This window comes from Vidua macroura, chromosome 5 (genome assembly GCF_024509145.1).
Source record: "Vidua macroura isolate BioBank_ID:100142 chromosome 5, ASM2450914v1, whole genome shotgun sequence".
NCBI classification, from domain to species: Eukaryota; Metazoa; Chordata; class Aves; order Passeriformes; family Viduidae; genus Vidua; species Vidua macroura.
The window spans coordinates 7,142,695-7,164,829 of record NC_071575.1 but is presented as its reverse complement, the minus strand read 5'-3'; the positions used below and the strand labels follow the sequence as shown (position 1 = coordinate 7,164,829).

Sequence of the window (22,135 nt, the reverse complement as noted above, 5' to 3'; positions counted from 1 at the left end):
ATTCCAGGGTCCAAACTTCCCTGGCTTTTTGCAGCTGGTGGGAAAAAAAAGCCTGAATAAGCTACAAGTTCAAAATGGCCTTTGGAGATGTACTTGTTTTTCCAAGAAATGTGGGCATTTCTCATGGCCTGCACTTTTTTCAAATAGCAAACTAAAGCAGGCCCTGCTCCCTTTTTTAGTTAATAACAGTTATTCAATGGATATTGAGGGACTTAGTCCAGAATGAGACAAAACACTGATGCTCCTCTAGATAGCTATGCTGGCCATAAAAACCACTTATAAAACAAATAAAATTACCAGTAATCAGTGTCCTGGCTATCACCTTATGCTACTTCTTGGGATATTGCTAGAATAAACCATATGCCAAGCAAAACGTCTTTAAAGAAGGGCAAAAATGCCTCATGGACAGAAAGGAGTGAGGAAAATGTGTGAGAAACATCCAGCAGACACAAGGTGAGAGCAGGAGGAGGGAGAGGCAGGGCTCCAGGCACCCAAGCAGAAATTCCCTGCAGCCCATGGAGAGGGCCACTATTCTGATTATCTAAATCCTATGAGCTAAGCCTCTTAATGAAAAGTTCCATTAGAAAATCAGAGTGAAATAATTTCAATTACTTGGTACCACAGCTTATGGACTGATGAAGGTGAGGACTCATGCTCTTTTTCCAACCATTTTTCTTCTCTTAGGGAAAAATATGTTCTTTAATTTTCTCTGAGTATTTCACTACATTCTCTATGGCATTCCAGAAATCATTGGTAGATTTTTAAGACACTTTTGTGTCAGCACCAATTCTACCCCTCCCTCTATATTCAAATAACCTGTTTTCTCATCTTAGATATTTTTTTCCCTCAGAAATTTTTGCTAAAATATGTAATTTCTTCATCAAGGTGCTTTGACAAAAAAATTAATATAAAAATCTGGCTCCGCAATGGTGTGGCCAGCAGGAGCAGGGCAGTGATTGTCCCTCTGTAGTGGGCAGTGGTGAGACCACACCTCGAATCCTGTGTCCAGTTCTGGACCTGTCACTACTAAAAAGACATTGAGTTTTTCACTGAAAGGCAGGAATGGGCTGTCCAGGGAGGTGGTGGAGTCCCCATCCATGAAGAAATGATTGCATGTGACCCTCAGTGCTCTGGTTTAGCTGACAAGGTGAGGATTGGTCAAAACTTGGACTTGATGATCTTGGAGGTCTTTTCAAACATTGATGATGCTGTGACAAATACAAGATTCATATATTTTTCTTGTTGAATTCTATGTAGTGCTTTTACTCTGTACTCAGATTTCTTTTTATATGAGGTGGGTCTTTTTCCTCCTCCCCTCTTTTTTTTTTTTTTTTTTTTCCCTTAATTCAAGAGCTGCTGCAGAGACAATTTTTATCAGATCAAATATTCTCTGCCAGGCTGAACTGGCCCATTAGACTGCCTCTTCAAAAGAAGGTTGTCAGGAAGGGAGTGAACATGTGAGCCACACTACTCTGAGTATATCCCTCTTTCTTAGCCACAATAATTTTATTTTCACCAATGCCCCCTCAGCAGAGAGATGAAGAGTTTCCAGGAACAGCTAAAAGAGACAGCAGGTTCCAAGCTGGAACAAAGGATAGCCTTGCTTAATAGTCTGCTGATTTCTGCTGGGTGTAACCTAGGCACTGGGATCCAGGGAAAGAAGAGCATCAAACTGAGTTTATTGGCTCCTGACAAGGCATTCCCAAAGTCTGGACGGAGCTGGAAAATCCCTGGCCTCCCACAGAGGATTCTATCACTTTATGGAAAGAGATCAGGATCATTAACTTAATTTCCTGTTTTATTGAAATCAGTTCCACACCACGACCTTCAAGACAGGAAGACTGTGTTAAAAACAAGTCAAAAGAAAGCTAAACCCAGCAAGGACATCAATCTGATTCTGGATAAGAGGAGGCTATATAAAGTATTAGAAAGAGAAAATAGTTTCCCTCAACATTTGTTTGCAACATGGGAATCCATCTATCTTTCATTAACTTAGACAACTTTTTCCATTTGGAATTTTTTTTTTCCCTAGTTCTTCTTGTTCCATCCCTTGTGTCCTGCATTCTTCTCCTCCTTTCTCATTTCCAGAGCTGCTTCTTCCCTGCTGCATTTTTCCACATTTTAACAGTGCTGAGAAGTAGTCACACAGTACTGGACAGACAGAAGCATATTTAGGGACTATCAGTGGAGTTAATATGGAACAGGTGGGAAAAAAGCTCACATTAAAATAACAACAATCTAAGGCCCAGTTCCCTGCATTTACAGCTGGATTAAATTGTGTTTCACTCTCTGAGATGTAGCAGGGTCTGCTCTGCCCACTGCTATTGAGGGATCTTTCTTTCCTGCAGGCAGTAAAATATCTGGCAGAGGTCTCAGGGAAACAGTTTTTTTGCCTTATCTCGTGTGAGGTGTAAGATAACTGCCCCATGGTAGAAAAGCCCAAAGAGAAATTGAAACACCTGGAAATCTTCAACTGATGAAGGGCAAATATAAGATGTTTCAAGCATTTGAAAAATAAGGAATTGCGTGATTATGTTGTTTGTGGTAGTCCATAACAAAATAATATAATGATGTGTATCTAATGAAATTCAGATGCAGGAAGCTTCAAAGTGTCAAAAGCTCTTAAAAAATAATGTAAGGCTAAAGTACAGTGAGAAACTAAGAGGCAGAGAAGCCAAAAATTTAATCAAATTCAGAAAAAAATTGAATATTCATATGAATATTCATAACCATTTTAAAATACAACAAATATTTTGTCACACAACAGATCAAGATTTTAACAAGGGAGAGGAGAGGAGAGGAGAGGAGAGGAGAGGAGAGGAGAGGAGAGGAGAGGAGAGGAGAGGAGAGGAGAGGAGAGGAGAGGAGAGGAGAGGAGAGGAGAGGAGAGGAGAGGAGAGGAGAGGAGAGGAGAGGAGAGGAGAGGAGAGGAGAGGAGAGGAGAGGAGAGGAGAGGAGAGGAGAGGAGAGGAGAGGAGAGGAGGCTGGAAGAGATAAAAACTAAGGGAAAACAAAAGCTCCTCCATCTTAAAAGAAAATTTAAAAAAAAAAAGAAAAAAAAGAAGAATCCCTTGAAGAAAAAGAAAACCCAAAAAAACCTAATCCCTTCTAAAGGATTTACTTGATTAAATCATTGCAAACAGGTCCTCTGCCAGACTCCACTCCCTTGTAGTAACATCAATAGAATGATTCACTTTCACTGAGTCAAGAGCTTGGAGGTTGCCAGTAACCACTGTATTTCATGCACTTTTCAAAGTCAGTAGGAAACAGCAAATTAAGGATCAGTTAAAGCTTTTATATACATGAGGCTTTTATATACATGCCACAGTATAAAGGAGGGATCACACATCCTTGCAATTGTGGTGGCTTCCAAACACACCACACCGAAGGAGAGCTCCAGTGGTTTGTGGAAAGAGATGTTTCCTCTTATTCCTGGATGTAACACTCATACATTGCTCCTGCTGTGGCTTTGATCTGGCTTTCTCCTCCTACCCCCCAAAAAATACTTCCAGGTTGTTGACAGTGCCCATCACATATAAATTTCTGCCTTTCCACTCTTTCCCTGGATATTAACAGGTGCAAGAAGGGAGAAGGAGGAATTCTTCTAAGCCTTTTCCCCATTTATTACACCTGCACGTAGCTCAATGCACAAAGTCCTTCAGAAGCTGGTATAGAATCACAAAATAATTTAGGTTGGAAAGACTTGTGGCCCCTGAGCAGACCATGAGTAAATATTGATTTTGAGCCCTTGCTCAGGGCTTTATCCAGTCAAATTTTGAACAGCTCCAAGGACAGAGACTTCACAATTACTCTGGGAAACTGTGCCAGTGCTTGATCACCCTTGTGGTCCTTTAATCTGATCAGGCTTTCTTTAGCTTTAACAAGACTTAACAAACTGGGAAAAGGAAACAAATCCCTCTGTAGTTTCCAGATGTACCATTGGAAAGACCCTGCTGATTTTCCATATTAAATGAGACTCGTTTGACTTAGTTTAACTGTGTTTCCTCTCCATGGCCCCCTTAGCACCTACCACGCCCCAATTTTAGGACAGATGCCATTGGCAATACATCCATGGGCCAGAGCTGTTTCCCTGTGGGAGTCACTCCAGCCTTGGCTCCGAGGGCACAGCCTGCACTAAGAGTTGCTGGCTGATCTCAACCCCTTCCCCAAGGGAGCAGGATTACAAGATTAGCTGATTACCCTGCTGCAGGGATTGGGGATTTAGCAGGAATCCTGCAGTGGTCTGGCTGGCATCAATGTTTATATACTACAATCAGTTGTATGTGAAACCACTGCAAACTGTTTTCCTTATACCCTGCATTTACTACAGCTTGATACAGATATTATGTTCTAGCCTTGGCATTGTTAATTTGAACCTTGACACTCTTCATTAAAATAAAAAAAGATAAATCAAATCACTTCTAGTGTACAGAACCCCAAATTTCAGTTTTCAATTATGCCTAACAGTAAGAATCTATTTAATTAACAGCAGCAGGAAAAAGTGTATTAATGTGCACAGTTTTTAGGTTTTTTCTTAACTATTTGGCATCAGTTTAGCTGTTCTGGATGTCCTGGCTTAATAAGTCATTCTGGACAGGGAAAAAGTCTCAACACTATTAATACTGTTCAGAACAACTTAAATCAGGGAGGAATCCTCAAATTTGGTGATTTTCCTCCCTACATTGGCTGCTCCTAAACCCATCCTCATAATGCTTGTACCAAACCAGGCTTCAGCAAAACAACAGAGAGGAAGAATCAGCCAGCAGCAGCTCAGGACCAGCTGCTGTGGGATTCCACCTCAATTTTCTCCATTGAAGAAACCAAGTCTTTCCTGGGATGAGCTGTGACACAGGCACGTTGAACTCACTGCCTTTTCTGGTCCTCCTCTCAGCACTTTCCACACATGTAAATACAGACAGATTTGCCCTTGGTTTCCAAACCACAGCAATTCTACAGAGTCCTTGATAGTTCTGAGAGGATTAGAAAGGCTGGGGAGTGCTGGAAAAAAGAGCTCCTCGGGAGATTTGAAGATTGCAATGGTTTTCTGCCCAGACAAACCTTTCTGGGTTTGGTTCCCAACTTCACAGTTTTCATGCCGGGGAAGATTCTGTAGATACATTAAAAAAAACCAAAACAAAAAAAACCAACCAAACAAACCAGAAACCAACCAACCAAAAAAAAAAAAAAAAAAAAAAAAAAAGAAAAAAAACCACAAACAAACAAAAAAAAAAAAAAAAAAAAAAAAAAAAAAAAAAAAAACCACACAAAAAGCCAGTAACAAGAAGGAAAATGTATTTATGAGCAGGTGATTAAAACTTCTTTTATTGTGCTGGTGGGTAGAGCTGTCCTAACTTAACAGAAGGTGCTTAGAACTCCAAGCATTTAAAAATATTTTCCTTAGGAACATGTAGGGCAAGGAGGTGAATCTGAACTAGAGGAGAGGTCAGGCTTAGTCACCTCATCTTCTGTCCCTCCCACAGGAGTCCAGGGACTTAGACCTTTTCCTTTCATCACTGCAAACAGTGCTTGGCAGAGATCCTGAAATCAGCAAGAGGATGACTCTCAACTTTAAGAGCTTAGCAAACTTCTCTTAAGGTTAGAAAATCAATTTAAAATGCAACTGCTGAGTTTTTAAAATAGCTATCATGAACAAAAAATCCCAAACCATCAACATTTTTATAGGACTTCAATTTACTTCTTAAAAGCACTATTATTATCTTGTTTTGAAACTCTCTTTTCCTGTTGTTGATGTATCACAAAAAGGCTTTTCCACAGCAGTTTGTCAAAATTTAGAATCCATGTTTTATTTTGCTCCAGGAAGTTTGTGGAAATTACTTTTGGTCCAGCATTGTATGGTAAGATCAAGTTTTCTCTTAACTTACTAAGCGTTCTAATTTAACTTTTCTGGCATTATTCAAAGGCAGCTGAAATGGTAAAATTCAATCTTGACCTATTTATCAGTCTTACTTTTCAAGTCAAATCAAAAAATATATATAAAATTATTTTGAAAGCTTGTAATTTTATAGTTTATTTTCTAAACATGTATATTTAAACTTTTCCACTAATTCCCAAACTTTGCCCCAATCCCTGGATATGGAGACATCCACTCTGCTGTCATTGCTAGACTGTAAATTCTAGAAAAAAAATCTAGAAACTGAGGATTCAATATTCAAATATCAAACCAAGCAGCAAGAGCTTGATGTATTGTGCTGACAGATCCAACTACATTTTTAAACAGAAAAGAAATAAAATCATAAAATACATAATGTTAGATGATCAGTAAAGAGCTGAAACAATATCTTTGCATGAAAGATGTGCTTATGTTTACAAGTATCTCAGGCAATACAGCTCCAGTCTAGTGAGCCTTATTATAACCTCCACAATTTGGTTTTGTAGGATCTACAGTTTAAATTAGAATAGTCAAAAAATACTTCCTCCCCAAAAGGAATGAGAACACTTTCTTCTTCCCATTATGCTTTTAGGTAGAAATCTTGATTTTAAATTGCTTTCAAATGCTTGGTGTTTTTACCAGCTGGAAAGAAGCAAGTACCACAACCCCCTGCTCTTGAATTTTCAGTAGAATCTAGCAGAAAAAGCTGGAATATCCCCACTGGTCCAAAAAAATCTTAGTAGGTTTTTTCAGAGAAAAACTGAGCAATTATTCAGACTTATTTAGAACAATAGCTTAAAAGTTAAAAGTCTCATTTTGGAAGAGCTCCAGATTTGAGACTAACAGAGGAATAAAGCCAAGAGTTGTGCTTTTACATTTTCCCTCTTGATTAAGGTGTGTTCCACTCCCATTCCCAAGACCTACTCCCTCCATTATGAAATTGGTATTGATCTGCCTCCAAAGCAGAAGCTATTCCTGTGATGAGGAATTTCAGCGTGATAAGGGGGATTGACAGGATTGATAGCAATCAGTTATTCACCCCTGGGTGAGGGAACTGGTAACAAGAGTGGCAACTTAATGAAGAATTAAGTGTTGGATCTGAGATCTGGGAAAGGTTTCTCCAGAGATTATTAAAAAAACTATGGTAAATCTTTCCTCTGGCAACAAAATCACCACCTGAGTTGAAGGGACATCAACAAGGAGGCTAAATGACATCTCCCACCTGCCAGCTTTTCACTCAGTGGCTCCCATCAAGTCAGCACAAAAGTATGTCTCTGAGAACGGATTGTGTTCAGTTTCTAAAACAAATAAACATGCAACCAAATGTCTGTTGTGTAAAACACTGCAGGCTGACATCTGCTCCTGCCAGCAGCGTTCTACCCTGAGGACAGCGGGTCCTCCTCCAGGATGAGAGGGATCCAGGTTGGTGGCAGCCCAGTTGTGGTTTCCAAGTCCCATCTGGGATCTGGGGCAGGGCTGAGAACTCAGGTTAAGGCCTTATACAGTTATTTCTTGTCCCTAATGTCTCACATACCTCTGAAACTCAGAATCACAGAACCACAGAACCACAAAATGGCCTGGGTTGGAATGGACCTTAAAGATCTTCCAGTTCCAATCCCCTGCCGTGGGCAAGGACACCTTCCACTAGCCCAGCTTGCTCAGAGCCCCATCCAGCCTGGCCTTGGACACTTCCAGGCATGGGCAGCCACAGCTGCTCTGGGCAAATGTCCCTCTCCAGCTTCCCTGTAGCCCCTCCAGATATCAGGAGGTGCTGTGAGGCCTCCATGCATCCTTCCCTTCTGCAGGCTGAATAGCCCCAGTTTTCCCCAGTCTCCATAGGGAAGGTGCTCCAGTCCCCTTGTCACCTTTGTGGCCTCCTCTGGACTTGCTCCAACAGTTTCATGTTCTAACTTATTCTGGTTTGGTACATAATTATCCAAACATATTCTGATTTTTGTACACAAATTTCCAAACAGAGCCTTAGGCTCTCCAGACTAAGCCTCTGAGCTGAGCTGAAGTCTCCTTAATCAGAACACACATCAGTAATGTGTTTAAAAGGAGATTGACACCCCAGGAGCCTTGTCTTTGGCACACATAGTTCACGATCTGACACTTGTGTGGCAGACAAAAAGTTCCCAAAAGGTGGTCTTTTAGGGACTATCACTCACATAGTCAGTAGGCTCCATCCTGCTTTAAATCAGCATAAATGTTTAACAACATTTTTCTTTCTCTCACATTGAAACATGAATGAAGAAACATGGCAAGGAGCGGAACAACTTCTAATAGCAAAGACCTGTATGTTCCTTCTGTCTAAGGACTAAATCCTGAGCTTAGTGAGCTCAGCCTGCTCTGTTTCCAGAAGACAGCTCCTATCCTCTCCCTAAACTAAGAGGTATCAGTTCCCAGAGCCAAATTCCCAGAATTCGGGATCCAATGAGAACACAGAAAATAATCTGTCAAGACACTTGGCATAACATAACACATAAGCATGGAAATTCTTCCCACTTTGGCATATTCTGTTATTCATCACGAAGGGAAAAAAAAAAGGCTGCTTTTAATGGCTCATGGAGAATTTCTCTCACCTACACTGATGCATGTCACTCTCAGGCCTTCTTTAAGTAAAGACAGAAACAACACAGATATGTACAAAACAGTCCTTCTGAGTGTTGCAAGGAAAGGCTGAAAAAACTGGAATTGTTCAGCCTGGAGAAAACAAGGATTCAGGGTGACCTCATTCCAGGACCTGAAAGGAGCCTATAGGAAAGATGGAGGGAGACCCTTGACAAGGGCCTGGAGTGACAGGACAAGGGGAAATGGCTTCACACTGGCAGAGAGCAGGTTTAGGTTGGATATTGGGAAGAAATTCTTCCCTGTGAGGATGGGGAGGCCCTGGCACAGGTTTTCCAGAGCAGCTGTGGCTGCCCCATCCATGGAAGTGTTCCAGGCCAGACTGGATGGGGCTCTGAGCAAGCTGGGCTAGTGGAAGGTGTCCCTGCCCATGGCAGGGGTGGAACTTCTTTGAAGTTTTTTCCAACCCAAATCATTCATGAATCTATGACCTTATGGAAGTGGTGTGTTAATCTCAGCAGTTCAATCATCTTTGTCAGCCAGTGTCTTCCCCTCTGCTTTTGTCACCTCTGCTCTACAGAACAGCTGTGAGATAGTATGAACAGGGACATAAGGTTTTAGCACTATTTCCCCTAATCCCCCTTTATTAGAGCAAATCCCTGTATTCTCAGGGATTAGGGTCAGGCAAGGTCTGTTGAGCTCTCAGACACAGTGCTGCTGGTCCTGACACTAAGGCATGGAATGGAGAGCAAAAAGAAACTCTTTACACCCAAATCAGAGATCAGACATTAAATGGCTCAAAGTACCATATGCCAAAACCTCTTTAGTGCCTGATGAACAGTTCCTATGAGTGCTGTCCTAGGGATAGCCACTGATTTATCTTGATTATTTCAAGCTTCTTTTATAGAAGCTCCAGGTTTCCTGAAGCAGAAATTTCTCCTCGGCAAAAAGACAGAGTAGCAGCACAGGCTCTGAAGACAAACACCAGAGAAAATAATCTGTGCCCAGCAGCCACACCACAGAAACCTCTGATTTGCTGGGTTTTTTTATGTGCTGATAATAAAAAAATCTTGCTATGTTTTAAGTGTGAGAACCATGTGGGGATGTGAGGATGATAGGTATTCCCAAACAGAGGGTACAGTAAGACCAGAGCGCATTTTCCTCAGACAGTCTGCCCTAAATTGCAGCTTGAGTACCTGTCTGAGAGCAGATGAATCAGATCACAGGAGGAATGAGGAGCAGCTGGATGGGTATTTTCTCTGTGTGTGGGTGGTCATCTGACCCTGGCTGGACACCAGGTGCCCATCAAAGCTGCACTTTCAGTGCAGCTCAACTGGACAGTGGAGAGAAAATATAGCAAAAGGCTCATGGGTTGAGCTAAAGACAGGGAGAGATCAGGGACCACTTACTGTTCTGGGGCCAAACAGACTCAGCTTGGGGAAATCAGTTCAATTATGTACCAGTCAAATCAGAGTAGCATAATGAGAAATAAAGCAAGTCCTGAAAACAATTTCCCCCTGCCTCTCCCTCCTTCCCGGACTCTACATCCTGCCCCTCAGTGGAGTAAGGAGATGGGAAGTGGGAGTTATGGTCAGTTGACCACATTGTTTCTGTTGCTGCTTCCTCCTCAAGAAGGGGAGTCCTTCCCCTGCTCCAGAGGGGGGTCTCTGTCTTGGAGGACATTAACTTCTCCAGCATGAGTCCTTCCTGTGGTCTGCAGTTTCTCACTAACTGCTCCAGCGTGGGTCCCTTCCATGGGGGTCAGTCCTTCAGGAACAGACTGCTCCAGCCTGGGTTTCTCCCACAGCGTCACAAGTGCTGCCAGCAAACCTGCTCCAGCCTGGAATCCTCTTTCCACAGGAGTCTGCTCCAGTGTGGGCTTCCCTCAGGGTCACAGCATCCTTTGGGTATCGCCCTGCTCCAGCAAGGGCTGCTCCAGGGGCTGCAGGTGGATCTCTGCACCCCCGTGGGCTGCACCATGAGCTGCAGATAAATCCCAGCTCTGGTGCCTCTGCTCCCTCCTCACTGCCCTGGGTGTCTGCAGGGGTGTTCATCTCACATCTTCTCACTCTTCTCTTCTCTGGCCACAATTACCTCTGCACAACACCTTTACTAACTTCTTAAAAAATGTTTTGGCAGAGGTGCTCCCACCGTTCCTGATCTGCTCAGCCTTGGCCAATGGCACATCTGTCTTGGAGCTGCCTGGAATTGGTTATCTTGGACATGGAGGAAGCTTCCAGCAGCTCCTCACAGAAGCCACCCCTGGGGCCCCCCTACTACCAAAACCTGGCCATGCAAACCCCATGCAGTGTGTGGGCCCCTGGGAGAGAATATATATCACAGAGCCAAACTATAATCAGCCAACTGGAGAATAAAACAGATTTAACTCCATGAGATATAGCCTGTGCTTGAAATAAAACACCTGTGCTGAAAGGAGGCTCTCCATGGAGCAGAAAACAAACAGATAAGCCTTGAAATTCTGTTATCCAGAGCATTATTTCTCCTTTACTCATAGAACTAAAGATGGCTTTTTCTCTTCTCTCTTCTCCACGAGATGTCATCATCTCTCTCCTGCCAAAGAGATGATGACTCTACTCAAACTCCTAACTACCCTTGGCTTCCAGTTCTTAAAAATTATTTTCAATGAAAGAGGAGTAGAAATCCAGAGCCTTCCTCTTCTGGGTCTCCTTATCACTAACATATGAGGTCATGTTTACATCTTACCCCCCTCTTCTGAAGAACATTTAGGAAGACTGTCAAAAGGGCAGCTTCAGCAATGAAACCCATGCCAGAGTAAGTGGTAATTATGACATGAACCAGGGTATGGGAGACTGTCCCAGAAGGGCTTGGAAAATTAGTTTCCCATATGCCTGGTGAGTTCCTTAATTTTAATTTTTCCAAATGGGAATCTGGGCCTGGAGATACAGAGGAGGGAGGGAGGGAGGGAGGGAAGGAAGGAAGGAAGGAAGGAAGGAAGGAAGGAAGGAAGGAAGGAAGGAAGGAAGGAAGGAAGGAAGGAAGGAAGGAAGGAAGGAAGGAAGGAAGGAAGGAAGGAAGGAAGGAAGGAAGGAAGGAAGGAAGGAAGGAAGGAAGGAAGGAAGGAAGGGAGGAAGGGAGGAAGGGAGGAAGGGAGGAAGGGAGGAAGGGAGGAAGGGAGGAAGGGAGGAAGGGAGGAAGGGAGGAAGGGAGGGAGGGAGGGAGGGAGGGAGGGAGGGAGGGAGGGAGGAAGGGAGGAAGGGAGGAAGGGAGGAAGGGAGGAAGGGAGGAAGGGAGGAAGGGAGGAAGGGAGGGAGGGAGGGAGGGAGGGAGGGAGGGAGGGAGGGAGGGAGGGAGGGAGGGAGGAAGGGAGGAAGGGAGGAAGGGAGGAAGGAAGGAAGGAAGGAAGGAAGGAAGGAAGGAAGGAAGGAAGGAAGGAAGGAAGGAAGGAAGGAAGGAAGGAAGGAAGGAAGGAAGGAAGGAAGGAAGGAAGGAAGGAAGGAAGGAAGGAAGGAAGGAAGGAAGGAAGGAAGGAAGGAAGGAAGGAAGGAAGGAAGGAAGGAAGGAAGGAAGGAAGGAAGGAAGGAAGGAAGGAAGGAAGGAAGGAAGGAAGGAAGGAAGGAAGGAAGGAAGGAAGGAAGGAAGGAAGGAAGGATCACAGTGACACTCCAGTCACACACACTTCACCTGGGAAGACCATGCCCTTCCCCAGTGCATTTCCAACATCAGGCAGTGTCAGATATTGATTGCCAGATGTTTCCTCCTCTCACTCCCAGCTTAGCAAACCCTCTAGCATGCTTTTGGTGGAGCTGTTCTCTCTCATGAGACAGGAAAAGGAGTGAGGGCTTCCTAGATAAACCTGTGATAAAGAAGTGTTTGTCACATAGTTCTGCAATTTCTCATGCATCTCTGATGAACTCACCTGTCCTGTGCTCACTAATCCATTTCCCTCAGGCTGCTTGGAGCCTGCCAGATCTCTGAGGAGTTTTCTGCCTTATGGACAAAGAAAAAAAAAAATTAAAGACAATAAAGGACTGCTAAAATGTTTTCTCCTTCTGCCTTTCAGTGAAAATTCCCTCAAAATACAGCAGTGTTCATTCACAAAAAAAAAAAAAAATCTGTCTGACAGAGCTCAAAATAAATAAAATTTTAAGAACATCCCATCCCTGTAAGGTGTTTAAGGCCAAGCTGAATGAAGCTTGGCACAGCCTGGTCTAGTGGAAGGTGTCCCTACCATGGCAGGGGGTTGGACCAAGTTGATCTTTAAGGTCCCTCCCAGCTCAAACCATTCTTTGGTTCAATGATTTGATAAATCAGAAGGGAAAATGACATGTGTCATCTCTTTCCAGTCCTGGGCATACCCAAGGAGTTTATTCTTAAAACTGAAACATGTTCAGGTCTCTAATTATTGTTTTTTTTTTTTTCTTTTTGGCCCTTACTGAACTCCAAAGAGCTGACTTCATAAAACTAAAGGAAGTTTATAAACCTAGGTTTTATAGGGTTAGAGATGCAACTAGAAGGAACAATTGTAATGTAAAAAATCATTAATATCTGTGGATGCTTTTAAAACTCTACAGCATTTCTAAGCCTTATTTCTGGTAAATATTCAAGCAAATACAGAATATTTGTTGATAAAATGAATGATATATGGTGTATTGGCCTCTCTTAGAAACTTTCTGAATAATTTACAATAAGTTGGAATGCCAGCTCCAATTATCCATTATCTCCAATCTTTCTTATACGTCATTATGCTAATTGTCTTTTTACAGAAAAGTGACAATTACAAGATAACATTAAAATAAACTATATTTTCGACTTCAGATCACAAAATTAATCCTCATTTTCATAAAGATTTTCCCTTGCATTCCAGGATTGTATTTGTATCATGTTTGGTTAGACAGCACGTTGACAGTCAGTAGTGTCAGGGATGCAATTCCTGAAGGCATTTATTCTTATGAATTCTGTTGGACATTTATTGGTAACCTCCAAGGAAGAAAACAGGCAGTTCCTCTTAGCAAAACTGTGAACAGCTGATGGGTTTGTCATCAGGATTTGGGTCTGTCACAGCACAATGGGTTATTTATTTATAGGTCTCATTCTTGTCACGCTGTCACCATCTTTAAAGTAAAATTTGCATTGACTAGAGCCAAAGAGAGGAGATATTCACAGAATCACAGAATGTTCTGAGTTGGAAAGGACCCACATGAGTCATCAAGTCCAATTCCTGGCGTTGCACAGGGTACCCCAACAATTTTTTATAAGGTTTGAATACTAAATAAAATGTAGAGAGTATTTGAATCTGTGAGTTAATATTTAGGCTTTCTGCCCAGACAAAACCACATCCCCTTTGACCTTTGAGTGATTTCCACTCTGCTCTACTTTCTGCTCCCCCTACACCAGTCAAAATTACAATCTCTGATTTCCTGGTACCCTTTCAATCCTTTATCTGCTTGAGGGCTTTTAATTACATTGCAAAGCTTAAATTTTTGTCTCTCCATGTATACTAGATAGAAATGCACCCCAAGATAATACTGCTCGAGATGCGGTGTTAATGTGATAAGTACAATAATCTTACAAGTAGCTACAAAAGGTAGATAAGGATATGATTTTAGGAGCTCGTTGAAATGTCACAATGTCATAATATTATGCATTTGAATAGCATAAGCAATTGGATCCTTAGCTGGTGTGGCATTTTCTGATTTTTTCCTTCCACATTGTCCATGAAAGAAAGAGGTTTCAGAAGATAATTTGGAATCACACCACTACTTAAACCATTCCATTGGGATATTTCTGTGACTGTTTCTGCTTCTAATCAATGAGAACTGGCACTTTGAACTTGTGAAAGTCTCTTTGACTGCACAAGAAGAATTCATGTGTAATATTGTAATGTTCAAGTGCCTTATGGGAATGAGGTAAATCTCAGCAAGTCATTTCCATCACAGCCTGAATATCCACATGGACATAAAACATAAAACGTCACACTTACAGCCCTATTGGAATGACATCATTTCATTGCCATCCTCTTCTTTGAAGCACCTTTCATCTGGCATTATGTTAGACAAAAGTCAAAAGCAATGCTGGTAATTGAGTCAGCGACAGAATTTAACCAAATATTGCTCACCCCCAATACAGAATTAAATTCCTATTTTAGACAGACATGTCCACCTTGGATCCATTTATCAAAAGTCTGGGGAGCCAGCTGAAATTAAATCAATGCCACACACTTTATGGGCACTGGCTGATGTCCAGAGTGCTAAAATGGTGGTGCAGAATTGGAAAGGCCCAAGCATGTTGTTTATGTGGGCTGGCTGAAATCCAAGATGGTTACAGTAAGTAGGAGAATAAAACATTGGTAACAGAGCCCTCTACTCCTCACTTGAGGCCAGCAAGTGCAACACTTCAGCTGGGAATAGGTGATCATTATGAAACATATGCACATAAACCTCCAGGCACAGATCCTGGCAGGAGAGAGAGCAAGAGGCATAGACACACTGCCAGTCTCCCAGATGGCTCAATGGAACCATGGCTTGGCTCTCCCCCATGAGCTGTGACTCTCAGCTGAGACAGGCTGCTCAAGGGTGCTCTGCTGGGTTGCATTTGAATCTACAGTCTGGAGGTTTGTGAGGAATGGTGCTTAGAAGGAATATCCCTGCTGTCTGCAGGGTCTGCAGCCCTAATGCAGAGCTCCTCAAGACCTTTTACTCACAGAACCATTTAGGATGGAAAAGTCCTCCAAGACTGAGTCCAACAATCCCTCCCCAGCCTTCTTCCTAGTCTAACAGATCTATAGCAAGGTCATGGACCTCATTTGGCATTTTCAAAATGGGTTTTCTGGAATAAAAATAAGTCCCCAGGTGCAGGGCTCCATCGTGTTTTATGGCCGTGCAGTGCTGACAACACACAAAGAAAGGGATGTGGGTAACCAAGGCTGCTTTCCAAAGGTGGGGAAACATAGGCCATTAGACACATCCAGATCCCTGAGATCCACATCTCAGAGAGGTCATCCCTAACTCCAGCTGAGTACAGAACTAGCAGAGATCACACTGATTTTATAGCCGTTAATTTATTTTTCATATTTATTTGCCATTGGGAATTCTTGCCCAAAATCTTAATAATAACTCTGGCCCAGAGAAATAGAATCAAGATTCCTTGGAAAATGTTAAGAGACTGGAAAACAAGTTCATATTGATTTGCAATAAATAAAACAAAACAGAAAACCCAGGCGTTGCTCATGAGACAGGAATTCTAAAATATTCCATTTGGGGAGTTTGATAGCTTGCTTGCTGCCCAGCTTGACAGCTTTCAAGCATTTCTGCTTTCTCAATGCAGGAAAAAAGCTGCAATAACTTAAATTAAAAAAGAAAAAGCAAAAAGCACCCTTTCATGTTCCATTCTGAATCCAGAAACTTTGCCTTCTTGATCATCCCCTTTTTTCTACCTTCACACTCGTGCTCTGCTCCTTTACAGGAAGCATTGAAGTTAGAGGCATTGAAGTTAGTTGCAGGCATGCTTTTCTTTAATGGAAATGAGAGAAATAGACCAGCATCTTCAAGGTAGTCTTCTGGGGAGATACTGTTTGAATTTTCCAAAGAGAAAACAATGTTCCACCAAAGTAGTCATTTTCCCATACAGCATCATACAGTTGTTCAAAGACAGAGTTTTTTTCGTCAGGAAAATAACCCTCCAATAAAGTCTACTTCATCCCAAACAGTCTAGACAAGGGCTGTAATTAGCTTCTGGCCATTAGATGATTTACAGACAGTTCCCTCCCAAAACCTGACATGTAAAGCTCAAACCCTTCAGATTTATTTAAAGCAGATGTTTTAAAGATGAGCAAATGTAAATATCTCTGAGAACTGTGTGAACACTACCAATACTTTTTTATTTTGGTTTCAAAAGCTGCAATTCAATTGTGTGTATGGGAGTATCTGGTGCAACTTGAGACACTTGAGGATTCCAAAGATATTCACCTGAGCTGGACAGAAATGACACAGGGTTCATGGAAAACCTTCTGAAGCAGTAGATCCAGACAAAAAAGGATATCACAGAACAGCTCAGAATATGTTACATGCTGATATTTCAACAGCTGAGTAACACCCCAAACCTGCACTCTAAAGAGAGCTTTTAAGGTTTGATTTTTCAAGTATCTTGATGCACATGTGTATTTATGAGAACCTTGCCCCGCAAAAAAAACAACTGAAAGTAATTCCAGCTCATTGACTTAGAACCAAGAAGATGAATTTTTTTTTAAGGACAGTCTCTTGTGTAAATGGCTGCCTTTAACATGAATCTTCAGGGACATAAGTGCCACATTGGTACCCACAGAGGCTTTGCAGAAGAGCAATTTCATGGAGCAGTTGCTTAACGTGCTGCAGAGGGGAGCTTGTACTCATATTTCTCAGTATGGGAAGGAGATCCCACTCTCTTTTGGGAATGTTGAAAGGAATAAAGGCTTACTTTTGTTCCCAAAGAAAGGACATATCTCTGGTTGCACACATGATACAGCAGTGCTGAACTAAGGGAAAGGACTGAATCCTCAAGGATCACTTTTCAGAACAAAGACAAAACTTTTACTATCCCTCGGTATTACTGATAGAATCTCAGGGTGTTCTTGAAGAAAAGGCTGTGAGGGTGTATCAATCATTTGGAAAATTTCATACCCTTATCTCTCACTAAAATAAAGGTAGGAACAGCAAATCAATCCAACAGCTGGATTTATAAAAACAGCACTCAGACTGAATTGTAAAAGCTGGTTTGGAATTCTTATGGGGTTTAACACTATTATAAAATCAGATTTGTGCTAAAGACACCAAAATATTGTGTTTTTTCTGCATCTGAATAACCATTTTTACTTAATCAAATAACATAATGAATATTTTATCTTTCTGGGGAAAACCGAATGAAATAGAGACTTAATAACACATGGAGATAGCAATACACAGTTTGACCACTTTAAAAGAAAAATGGATAAAGAGGAGGTATTGTGAGACTACAAGAGAAGATTCCTGCATTTGACTGGAATGTTAGGAGAATAGTTCTTCAGAAACATGCAGTGTCCTGGGGCAAGTGCTGCTTGTGATACATCTGTGATGACAGCAGTTTGTTAGAGACCCAGATTAGAGGGAAATGTTCCGGCATGCAGAGACTTTAAGGCTCTAACACTACAAAAAGGATGGCTCAACAGAGCAGAAATCTTAAGGGGAGATGTAGTTGGGGTCGAAGACATTCAGGGTATGGCCCAAGAAGTAGTGGAGGGAGAGCACATTTACATAAACACACGGTACAAACTCATTGCAGGGCCTCCTTTTTTTGTTACAGCTCCTGCTTCAAAGCTGCCATGCTTAACATCCCTGCCAGGCTGCACGGGGCAGCTGGGGATGAGCTGCCACACACACAGCTCGTGTGCTCAGCTCAGCTCCCAGCAGGAAATGGGATGGTTCTCCTCCTTCCCCTGCAAGTGTCACTGCAGCTGCAGCCCCACCTGGGATCTGGAAGGGCCGTGTCCATCCACACTCCTCCCTCACAAGGAGCAGGGCAGCACTGCCACTGACACTTTTCTCAGCCTTGACCTCACAGCCTCTGGAAAAAAGTTTCTTCCCAGTACTTGTCTGATAGCTCATGGTCATCTTCCATCCATCTGATGCTGCTGTAGGAAAAGGCAGATTCTCTGTTACTCTGCAAACTTTTCAACTCCATCTTCCTGTCTCATTCAGAGGTAAAACGGGACCTCAAACAGAAAACAGATCCTTTTTTAACTGCTGCATTCTATGTCTCCCATCTCTTCTTGAGTTTTTGGAGAGTCACTTATGAGGAACAGCTGAGGGAGCTGAGGAGGCTCAGCCTGGAGAAAAGGAGGCTCAGGGGGGACCTTGTGGTTCTGCACAGCTCCTGACAGGAGGGGACAGCCAGGCAGGGGTTGGGCTCTGCTCCCAGGGAACAGGGACAGGGCAAGTGGAAATGTCCTCAAGCTGCACCAGAGGAGGTTCAAGAAGAATTTCTTCACTGAAGGAGTTGTGAAACATTGGAATGGGCTGCCATGGGAGATGGTTAAGTCACCACCTCTGGAGGTTTTTCAAGAAATGACTGGATGTGGCACTCAGTGCTCTGGTGTAGCTGACCAGGTGATGTTTCGACTCGATGACCTTGGAGGTCTTTTCCAGCCTTGATGGATCTGTGGAACTCATGCCTTTGCTAAAGTAAGTTCCCTTCCTCCATTATGGCAGCTTTGATGCGTTAACAGTTGTGTGTGGATACACTGACACCTTGCCCGTGTCACATCCCTTCCTGTCACCTTCCTGCCTGCATAAAACTGAGAGAAACAGGCTGGCAGTGGTTGCACTCCCTGAGCTGGCCCAGGATGCTGAGGCATGAGGATCCATGAAAAGGACAAGGAGATGTTTTCTGCTTCTTAGATTATCACGACTGAACAACTTGTGGACTGCTCTCCAGATGGGAAGATGGGCACTTTGTTTCTTCTTCCTGACTTGGTGCTTATTAGAAGAGACCACTCCTGAAATCTGAGAATGTTGCAAAGATCACAGAGGCTCTTCTAAAAGCATCTTCCCAGTGGGTGTGAGATGGAATAAGATGATTCTGAGATATCAGTAGCCAAAGAGAATTTCAGTTTAATCAGTAGCCAAAGGGAGTTTAAGTCTAACACGTGGATGCTGCAAATTCTGCTTGTAGAAAGGAAGTAAAAACTACGAAACCAAGACTAGGATACGGTTTGTCTGCTCGTCCATTCTCCAGCAAGATGGATGTGCTAGGAGATGCCAGACTTCTCTATCTTTTCTTTTAAAACTTCTTTTAATACCATAACAAGACTTACAGTGCTTTAAGTTGAACTGAACCTGTGATGAATGAACTCAAATATGAAGCAAACCAAGACTCATTTTTACAGTTTCTCTAAGGAGGAACATGCTAAAGAATCCCTTGGTGAGTTGCTGCTCTCTGCTGGGGAAAGGATGTACGAAAGCCTACCCACATGGCACATTCCCTGTATTGCATGTTATTCCAGTCTTGAGCTGATGTTCTAATTTTAAAGTGAGCTTGACAGTGAATTCCCAAGTTAATCTGCTTAAATAATTTCCTACACGATGTCACATGCATGTGTACCCCTACCTTAAAATTTCAATAGATTAATATCCTAACTTACCTGTTCTCCTTCCCTCTCCCATATACATTCATTATCCTCATTTACTGCTCCTTCCACCAACGTCCCAGGCATCAAGTCCAGTTCAAAGTGCCTTGTCCAGCTCTCAGGGATGTGCCTGGTGCCTGTTGCCAACTGCCAGCTTCATTTCTTCAACAGTGAAAATATCTCACACAGCTGTGACACTAATTTGAGTAAACAGAAGACTTGTGGTCACAGAAGATGAACTTTTCCTGGAATAAGATGAAATTATAACCTTGTTAGGAGATAAAAAGAAGGAAGAAAGTGTTCCTAACACTTTATACACTGCCAGCTACAAAATTCCTCCTTTTGTATCATTTTTTTCCTCCTTTTTTGGTTTGTTTCTTTCCTTTTGCTGCCTTTTTCTTCTTCCCTCCAGCCTCCATTTTCTCTCAATAGTCTTCTCAAATACACCAGTATACCACAAGAGTATAGATGCTCAAAACTACACTTTTTTATTACTTTTTTTTTTAAATTTCATTTTCAATTTTGCTTTCAACAGCTGGACCAAAACTCTTCTTGCTGCAGGAGATTTTACACCAGGACATGTAGATAAATTTGAGGTGACTCCAAATGCTCTGACACCAAAAATGGAAACTGGGGAGGACCTGAGCAGAAATGCCCAAGATAGCTCAGGTGTCCAAATAACCTTGGAACTGAATCAAGATTTTGTCAGGAATGATCAGAATAAAAGCTAATATTTGGGGCAGGAATCTGCTACAGACCTGCTTGGGAAGAGGAAGCAGATTAAACCCTCTTCAGCTGGTAGAACAAGTCTCGAAGTCACGGGCTCTGAGACTTGCTGTGGATCATCAGGATCAGCTCCTGCCTGTCGAACTCCTGGCCCTGCACAGGACACCCAAAGAATCACACTGTTATTATTTCCTCATGACTGGAGAAGAAGACAGAGTTAGGGAGCACTTAAGTCAATTGTTTATGGGAATAGTTGGTACGGCTGTGACGGTGCCAAGGGAACCATCAGTGTCACTGTGAGACATTGTCTTATCATCTTCAACAGCTCGTGGCAACCAGAAGTTACTTTTGACTGAAAAGGGGTCAATGTGACACACATTTCTGCTTGTCAAGAGAGGGGGAGAAGCAGAACTGCTACTTGGGCTTTCTTATATCTCCTTGTGCAGAAAGCACCTTGCTTTCACGAAATGCAGACTCCTGACATCGGCAAGGGCATGTTTGAGGCCTCTTACAGTTATCGATCACTTGGCAAATTTCATACCCTTATTTCTCACTAAAATAAAGGTAGGAACAGCTAATCAAGATCTGGATTTATAAAAGTAGCACTCAGACTGACTTGTAAAAAACAGTTTGGAATTCTTACAGGGTTTAACACTATTAACAATCAGCCCTCGTAAGGCCTCCCCTGCAGAGCTGTGTCCAGCTCTGGGCTCCTCAGCACAGCAGGGCCATGGAGCTCCTGGAGCGGGGCCAGCGGAGGCTGCAGAGATGATTTAGGGCCTGGAGCATCTCTGGCAGGGAAAGACTGAGGGAGCTGGGGCTGTCCAGCCTCGAGAGGAGCCCCAGCTGAGAGGGGCCCTCAGGCCTGGGTGTCCCTGTGTGCAGGGAGGGCTCCGAGCAGGGCCCAGGCTCTGCTCCGGGGGCCCAGCAATGGCACCAGAGGAACGGGCAGGGACTGATCCCAGGAGGTTCCACCTGGGCAGGAGGCAGAACTTCTTCCCTGGGCAGTGACCAGGCACTGAACAGATTGTCCAGAGAGGGTGTGGAGTCTCCTTACTGAAGATATTCCAGAACCAGCTGGACACAGTCCTGTGCCCTGTGCTGGGGGCCCTGCTGGAGCAGGGAGGTGGGACTGGTGACCTTATGGTCCCTTCCAGCCTCAACCAGTCTGTGCTTGTGTGATCAGACATTTCTCAGGCTACATCTCAGCAGGTTTCTGCTTTTCTTCTGGGCTTGTTGAAAGGAAACAACGATTTCTTATCCTGTTTCCCCCATATGGGGAATGCAGGATGATGGAGACCTCCAGCCTGAATGCATCACACATTTGTGAATCTCTGTACATACACTCCAGCCTGCTATAGGTATCCTGACACATAAATCAGCTGGGCACCAGATGCAGTTTGGCTACAAGAGAGAAGCAAAATCTGGGGGCAATCTTTTTAGGATGCTGGAAAAAATCTCCATGCACATTGGTTATTAACACAGACTGCAAGTTGGTTTAAAGAACTAAAGAAACAATCTTTAACCATAACCCATTCCTTTTCAGAGGTTTTATAAAGATCAGACACCACAAATAAAATCTAACACCTTTCCTAAGTGAGGAATATCAGTTATAAGAGTGACAGTAACTAAAAACTGTTTTCTAGAAATGCTTTTGGATTCAAATACGTATCTAATGTATATGTTAAGTAACTATAGTGCACACATCTGGCTTGTGAGTGGGTATGTGCATGAATTCCCACCCTCAGAAATGTATTAAACACCATAAAAGATGTCAGGTCAAGCACTTAAAAGAGAGAAAATGTCAGAAATTAAGTACATCCTGGAGAGCTGTA

At 42.8% G+C, this 22,135-nt stretch overlaps 1 long non-coding RNA gene across 3 annotated transcripts; it reads right to left on the bottom strand.

Annotated features, from left to right (window-relative positions):
- Positions 1-1,928: 1,928 nt before the first annotated feature.
- On the bottom strand, positions 1,929-21,040 carry LOC128807563 (uncharacterized). Of its 3 annotated transcripts, none has more exons than XR_008437196.1 (5): positions 20,944-21,040; positions 20,333-20,453; positions 19,590-19,819; positions 12,357-12,427; positions 1,929-2,151 (listed from the first exon to the last, which is right to left on the bottom strand). It is a non-coding gene; the product is annotated as an uncharacterized LOC128807563 (long non-coding RNA). The 3 variants fall into 3 exon arrangements; XR_008437198.1 differs by lacking the exon at positions 20,944-21,040 and adding an exon at positions 20,754-20,904; XR_008437197.1 differs by lacking the exon at positions 1,929-2,151 and adding an exon at positions 10,972-11,029.
- Positions 21,041-22,135: the final 1,095 nt, after the last annotated feature.